General features: G+C 45.5%; 1 pseudogene; it reads right to left on the bottom strand.

Annotated features, from left to right (window-relative positions):
• Positions 1 to 4,450: 4,450 nt before the first annotated feature.
• LOC123153500 (uncharacterized) lies at positions 4,451 to 5,077 on the bottom strand (annotated as a pseudogene).
• Between the last annotated feature and the right edge of the window lie 2,148 nt (positions 5,078 to 7,225).

Here is a 7,225-nt window from a genome sequence, read left to right as displayed (position 1 = left end):
TCTCCCGAACACAGTCTGACGGCAGGGCTGAATCATGCTGGTCGTGATTGTGCGACGCACCTGACATGGGCTCGAATCCGTCGAAGATCGAGTCTCCGCGGATGCCGGAAGTATAGTTCAAGTTTCCAAGCCTGACCTGATGGCCAGGGGCGTAGCTATCGATCTGCTCCAGTTGGCCAAGCGAGTTAGCCCGCAGTACGAAGCCGCCGAACACAAAGATCTATCCGGGGAGGAAAACCTCACCCTAGGATCGCATCGTTGCCGATGATCGAAGGAGCCATCAAGCCTAACGGTGATGGCACAATGGAACTCTCAATGAAAGCACCAATGTTGGTGTCAAAACTGCCGGATCTCGGGTAGGGGGTCCCGAACTGTGCGTCTAAGGCGGATGGTAACAGGAGGTGGGGGACACAATGTTTACCCAGGTTCGGGCCCTCTCGACGGAGGTAATACCCTACTTCCTGCTTGATTGATCTTGATGATATGAGTATTACAAGAGTTGATCTACCATGAAATCGTAGAGGCTAAACCCTAGAAGCTAGCCTATGGTATGATTTTTGTTATCCTACGGACTAAACCCTCCAGTTTATATAGACACCGGAGGGGGCTAGGGTTAGACAGAGTCGGTTACAAGGAAGGAGATCTACATATCTGTATTGCCAAGCTTGCCTTCCACGCCAAGGAGAGTCTCATCCGGACACGGGTCGATGTCTTCAATCTTATATCTTCATAGTCTGACAGTCCGGCCAAAGGATATAGTCCGGCTGTCCGAGGACCCCCTAATCCAGGACTCCCTCAAGGGGCACTCCGCTCCTAGTCACTAAGAAGCTATTCTATCCGACGGCGTACTCCATCAATCTGAGGTTCTTTCTCTGATGTAATTTTGCCCGCCCGTTCTACTCCCGTGCTGGAGGAAATGGGATTCGAACCCATGATACAATCTTCTTGTATGTCGATTTAGCAAACCAATGCCTTAAGCCACTCAACCATACCTCCAAGTTGTTGATCGGAATTGGATGTGCCGGGTTGGTTGCCCGAAGAACCACTGCGTAAGCCGTAGCGCGCGTACTCTTCTTTACTGAGCGAGAAAGGCTCTATCCAGATCTATGGATCTCCCCAGCGTCCAAGCAAGACCCCATCCAAACCAAATCCGCCATTCATTGGGCGAGGCCTTGCTTTCTATGAACACCTCACCATTGAATGAGAAACTTAGCCTCCGACCCGACCAAGAGAGAAGATAGGGTCAAGCCGACACCGCCCTTCCTCACCTGCCTGAATGGAATGAATATCTCCTTCATCTAGTCGAGAAGGGAGAAAGCCCGGCGGGGAACAGGACCGTGACTCTTCTAAACCATTACATGATGGAGAAGTCCATTCTCGTCATGATCGATCCACGTCCTACCATAGTGCCCAGAGAACCTGCTTCTAGAAGATTCTATAGTGATCCACTAGAATCGGCCTCGGGTGACGCCTCCCTAGTCATCGAAAGATTTCATCCCTCGCTCGGTCGTTAAGGTGGGGTGAAAACTACAATTAATGCTCTATATCTATCATAGAATATGGGATACTCACTTTCAATGGCCTCGCATCCCCAGAGCCTCAGACTGGCCTGCCCTTCCAATCGGGGTTATAACGGGTCCGGTATCAGCAACACCAGCCAATCGTGTTGGTACGGTGGGTTCCCCATACCTACTATTCGGAAAAAAGCTTGCCATAGCAGCTCAAACCTCCGATCGGGAAATGGGAGTTCTAACCAGTCCTAACCCCAATTCCAAACAAATTGATTGGACCGAGGTTCGTGCAGGGATAGAATAGAAACTAATAACGATGGAGCAAGAAAACGGATGCGCTAACGCGCAACGGCTTTTGCGCTAGTTGCTCAATCCGTTGTTTGTTTGGTTCAAGGTTGAGCTCACCCGCCGCCCTATGTCAGTAGTCTTCCTAACTTCTATTCCCTTTTTTTGCTCTAAGGTAAGGTCCTTCAAGAACAGCATTGCGGTCGCAACAGGGCTCTGGGTGAATATTGTCCGCCCGTATGAGCCGGGCTGTGAATATTTATAGGTCGGGGTCTTTACTGAAAAACCACAATACTACACTACAACAATTTGAAGAAGTCCGCAAGTGACTCTAATTTGAATTCACTAGTCGTGTTGAGTTTTTTTATTTCAATATAAAAAATCTGCCAATCCCGATATTCCCACATTTCATTCCGGTCCAGTGTCCATTCCTGAATGAAAGAAATGAGCTTTGCCCCTTCACTCACTTCTGAATGACTCCTCTAACACTCTATTTTTTATATCAAAAAATAGAAACAGTTTACCTTTACCATACCTTCCAAGCAAGAGTGTTTTATTGCAACATTAAGTTATTACTGAACAAAGAGAAATTCTCATTATAAAGGATGAGAGAAATTCGGAAGCACTTTTTTCTTATTCTATCAGACGGAATTGAATTGGTCTAATTTAGGACTTTCCAATCGATTTTTATCTTACCTAATTCTATCTACGCCCAGGGGGTAGGTACGTCGCAAGCTCTGGGTAGCTATCTTATTCCAAAGAATCTCGCTCCCTAAAAGGTTGCCGATACCATACCTCTATTGAACCCTACTGGATCCAATTGTTTAAGTGTTTAGTCGAGAGGAACACATTGTTTATTCAGGCATGGATATCACATGGTATTCCGACTGATAATTTTAATATTAGTTTAGTTATCACTTCGCCAACACAGAAGAGTTTGTGTGCTTTTTATTTTCACATGAGTTTCACATATGTGATGGTTGGTTGGGACGGTACGGCAAATGACTCTAGAATCTTTCTGGATACAACCACTGAACCGGAAAATGGCCACTATAGTCACCGAGGAAATACTATCTTGTGGACTCTGGCTCTATGTTTATACCTTAGGGTCTTTCCCCTTACCGTGGGGAGCGGTACCACTTGTGTGATTCTAGAGAAGAAGGTGGTGTCCCGACCACAAGGCAGTTAAATTCCACTGGTGCTTGCTAGCCAGTCAAGAACGACTCGAAGACCATGGGAAGGTCTTCACGCTACGCCGAAGATGACGATGGCTCCATACCGGGTGATAATACACATTTATAGGATTTCCTGTAATGATGTGAAACTGTATATTTCAGAGAAATAGCTCAGTTCAAGAGGAAGGCGGAAATAGTTCCGGTTTTATTAACCTGATTCCTATTCATTTACCGGTAAAGGAAGGAATTCTTATCTATTTCTCGAGGCAATTATACTCATATCGACAATATGAACTGCATGAGAATTAGCATATAGAAAGAAAGCTTTACCAAATACAGGTCTAGTAGGTATAGAGCTGTAAGCGTGGTGGGGGTGCCAGTACTTAGGCAGATGCCCCATTGTTCATGATGTTGCAATGAATCCAGTGGATCATCCTCATGGAGGAGGTGAGGGGCGCATGAAAGGAGGTAGACCTTCGGTGTAACCTTGGGGAAAGCTCACCAAAGCAGGATTTCAGGCAGTAGTAGGGGTGGTGAAACTTTAGATGTCAAATGCCACCAATTTTCCTGCTCAAGTTAGAACGTAGTTTTTCGAAGTGAATTGGCCAGTTCCTTTTAAAAGGAGACTTGTTTATTTTTATAAGCGATTGGCTTCACTTTAGATTTTTCATCATAATTTCTCTTTTATTTATGGGTTGTTATTTATTATTTCGATTTTTTTATAAACGAAACGAATCCAAGCCCGACAAGTAGAATTCCATTCGGTACCTTTGGGGTTTTCTTTTTCCTTATGGATGACGACGTCACCACGTCTCCTTATTGTTATTGCGATGGTGACGAGGAACAATTGGCCGGTGAGATCATCGAAATTACCTCTAGCCCGGAGCCAGAGGGGGTCATCGACACAACGCCAACCCTGGTGGTGGGGCACTTCGAAGGTCAGGAGACCCTCCTTGAGATTCCCCCTTTACCGGAAACACCACCCACATGTCCTTCCTTAGTTCCAGAAGAAAGGAAGCAAACCTCGACCATCCCAGAGTAGCCGCCGGCTGGACGGCGGCGAACGGGGGGCAAACTCCTCAAAACGAAGTTCTACTTTGTCTTCGAAAGAATTGGAAGAATCGGACTATAAGTTTAAAGTAGGAGTAGGGTCTTTAGAGGCTCGCTTAGAAGGAGTAAAGAGAAAAAAGCAACTGCAAGCGTTCGGGGCTTCTCCTTTTGAGACCGCGAAAGCAGAGCTGGTTATGTCCATTGGGGAAAATTCCCAGTTTCGTGTGGGACTGATTTTGTCTCTGGATGTTAAATGCCCCTTGATGGGCAAACGGGAGGCTCTCGAAAAGACGATAGAGGCCATCTTGAAATGCCAAGGGAAGCACACAGACTCCCTAGCGTCTCTACTCGACCTAAAATGCGACCTCGAGGACCCCGGAAAACTCGAGACCTCTCTCTGTCCATATTTAGGATGGTTAGGGCGATTTTTTAAGAAATAAAAACCTTCTGTCGATTTATCCACACTTCCATGACTTCTAGAGGAAAGCTAACTGCTTGCTGGCTGGGAGCTGTATGAGCAGTAACGTCCATGTACGGCTCCGTGAGAAGGTGGACGAAAATGGCCTTGTTGTACCTCACTCCCGTCTTCAATGGGGTCTGCTCTTTTTTTAGGAGAGTATGCCAATATGATCTTAATGAGGTGCGGGGCTTTGCATCTGACATTCGTTGGGCTTTCCTCTGCGGGAGCCCGCATCCCGGCCTTTTTGTGCAATAAACCCCTCCTGCCGAAGACTAGTGATAGGTGGTCCCGCGGAGCTTTCGGAGAAGGGTAGCCTAGTGTGTAAGCACAACAATGAACCACGGCGAACCCTCAGACGACCCTTCTAGGATAAGGGGGGAGATCCTCAGTAGCGGTGACCATTTGACTCTTCCACTGACTTATATATGTACCGAATTCTCATATGGGAAAGTGAACTCCTGGGTCTGGAACCCGGGGGTTGCTCCAATAAAAAAAACCTTTCTTTCTCGTCCACTCTAGGGGGTGCAGACACACCTGTGCGGATTACAGGTGATGGTTACAAGAATGGTGGGGAGGTCAAGAGTACCCGATGACATTCAGGGATGAATGTAGACCCATCGGGCGGGGATAATCATTCCAGTCCTGGGAGAGGTGGCGACACCACTCTGAGCTGAGGGAAGCCAGCCAATTGAGTCACCGAAACGACCGCAGGAGGCGCACCCTAAGCCCAGCTTCTTGGAGCTGCTATTGTGAAATACGGCTTCCTTAATATCCAAATTTCAACAAGGGGGCTGGGCTGCTCGCCTTCATAGAAAGGCGACCGAGCCTAGATTAGATGTTCGCCTTTTTATAGAATAGAAAGAGAAGGTAAGGGGGGGGTTGGAGATTCTTGAAAGAATGCATGGCTTCCTCCTATTCCGCTTCAACAGAAGCCCTTAAAATCCTGCTGCTATGGCAGCAAGGGTTATCCATTTCATAGGCGAGGGTGGGGGAGAAGCAAGCCGAACCTCTGATCGACCCGAACATGTCAAAATTTCTCGGCGCCGAGAGAAAGACGAGATTCAGTAAATAATTTAGTGAGTGCTTTCTTTTATAAGAAGAGCGTCGGCTTGGAAGAAGAAAATGAAATACGAACAACTGTGCTGGTTGTGGTAGATCGACTTGAATGCGTCTTCTTGCTCCAGCATTCAAGTACCATTTCAAGGGAGGATGACATACCATGATACTTACTATTTTGTCGATCCCTGCTTTGGTCTCTGGTTTGATGGTTGTACGTGCTAAAAATCCGGTACATTTTTGTTTTCCATCCTAGTCTTTTGTGACACTTCTGGTTACTTATTTTGTTAGGTCTCAACTTCTCCGCTATGATCTCCCCAGTAGTTCATATAGGAGCTATTGCCGTTTCATTCCTATTCGTGTTTATGATGTTCAATATTCAAATAGCGGAGATTCACGAAGAAGTATTGCGCTATTTACCAGTGAGTGGTATTATTGGACTGATATTTTGGTGGGAAATGTTCTTCATTTTAGATAATGAAACCATTCCATTACTACCAACCCACAGAAATACGACCTCTCTGAGATATACGGTTTATGCCGGAAAGGTACGAAGTTGCACTAATTTGGAAACATTGAGCAATTTTCTTTATACCTACTATTCCGTCTGGTTTTTGGTTTCTAGTATGATTTTATTAGTAGCTATGATTGGGGCTATAGTACTCATTATGCATAGGACTACAAAGGTGAAAAGACAGGATGTATTCCGACAAAATGCCTTGGATTCTAGGAGGAATATAATGAACATGACTATTTCTCCTTTTGGCCATAGCCATAGAAGAAGCTTCTCCTCCGGAGTGGGGGACCGCCTGACAATTACAAAGAAACCTTTAAAAGGTGGATTTTGTGCTCAGAATATCAGTCTTTCCCTGGCTTAAAATGGAAGGTAGACTCACTTCTTTCATTCCTTGAACCTAGGGAGATCCTATTCATGGTGCACACGTTCCCCCGGCACTTTCCTCTACTCGAGATCTTAGAACCCCAGGATATCCGCAATATAATTTCTCACTCGCACAAGTAGTATAAGCCACCCAAAAGGGGGGAGGCTAGTAATTAATTAGTTTTTTTGGTAGGTTTGTATTCTTTCTCGAATTGGTAGGTTTCTCGAAGTAGTTTTAGTAGGTTTCTCAGGAAATAGAGATGCCGAGGCCCCTACTTACCTTATGGGTAGGTAGGGGGAAGGAAGAGTGGGTCAGAGGGCTTCCTTCACAGTGCATACCTCTCTTTCTCTTTTGAGTTTTTCTGGCAGACCGGTTGCGCGGGATCTTTGGTCTTCCCCCGGAACTGATGAAAAAGCGAGTCGCTTCTTATGGAATCGCTCAGAATGATTCTTTTATATCGAAGGAAAGGGGATGGCATTATCGCCATTGATTCCAGGTCTAAGCTTTCAATGATAAAGAAAAGTATGCCTATAGGAACTAGGTATACTGAGTAGACAATATAGTTGACTGATAATTTCTAGAGGGAAAGTATGCTTTGGAAGGTGCTCTATTTGGAAAGATTCATGAATTTTCTGATACCTTCCTATTGATCCAAGGATATTAGTTTAGTTACTTTGCCTCAAATAGCAGTCTTTTTTTAGTTTAGTTACTTTTAGTTACAGGTTGAGAATGTTCCTATTTGGGCCCTATAACTTGAATTGTAGTAAGTAAATAGGTGACCTAACAACCGCCGTCCGACTAAACATA

This window comes from Triticum aestivum, chromosome 7A (assembly GCF_018294505.1).
Source record: "Triticum aestivum cultivar Chinese Spring chromosome 7A, IWGSC CS RefSeq v2.1, whole genome shotgun sequence".
Taxonomy (NCBI): Eukaryota; Viridiplantae; Streptophyta; class Magnoliopsida; order Poales; family Poaceae; genus Triticum; species Triticum aestivum.
Note: the sequence above shows the minus strand (reverse complement) of the source record. Positions and strands in the feature narration are given on the sequence as shown.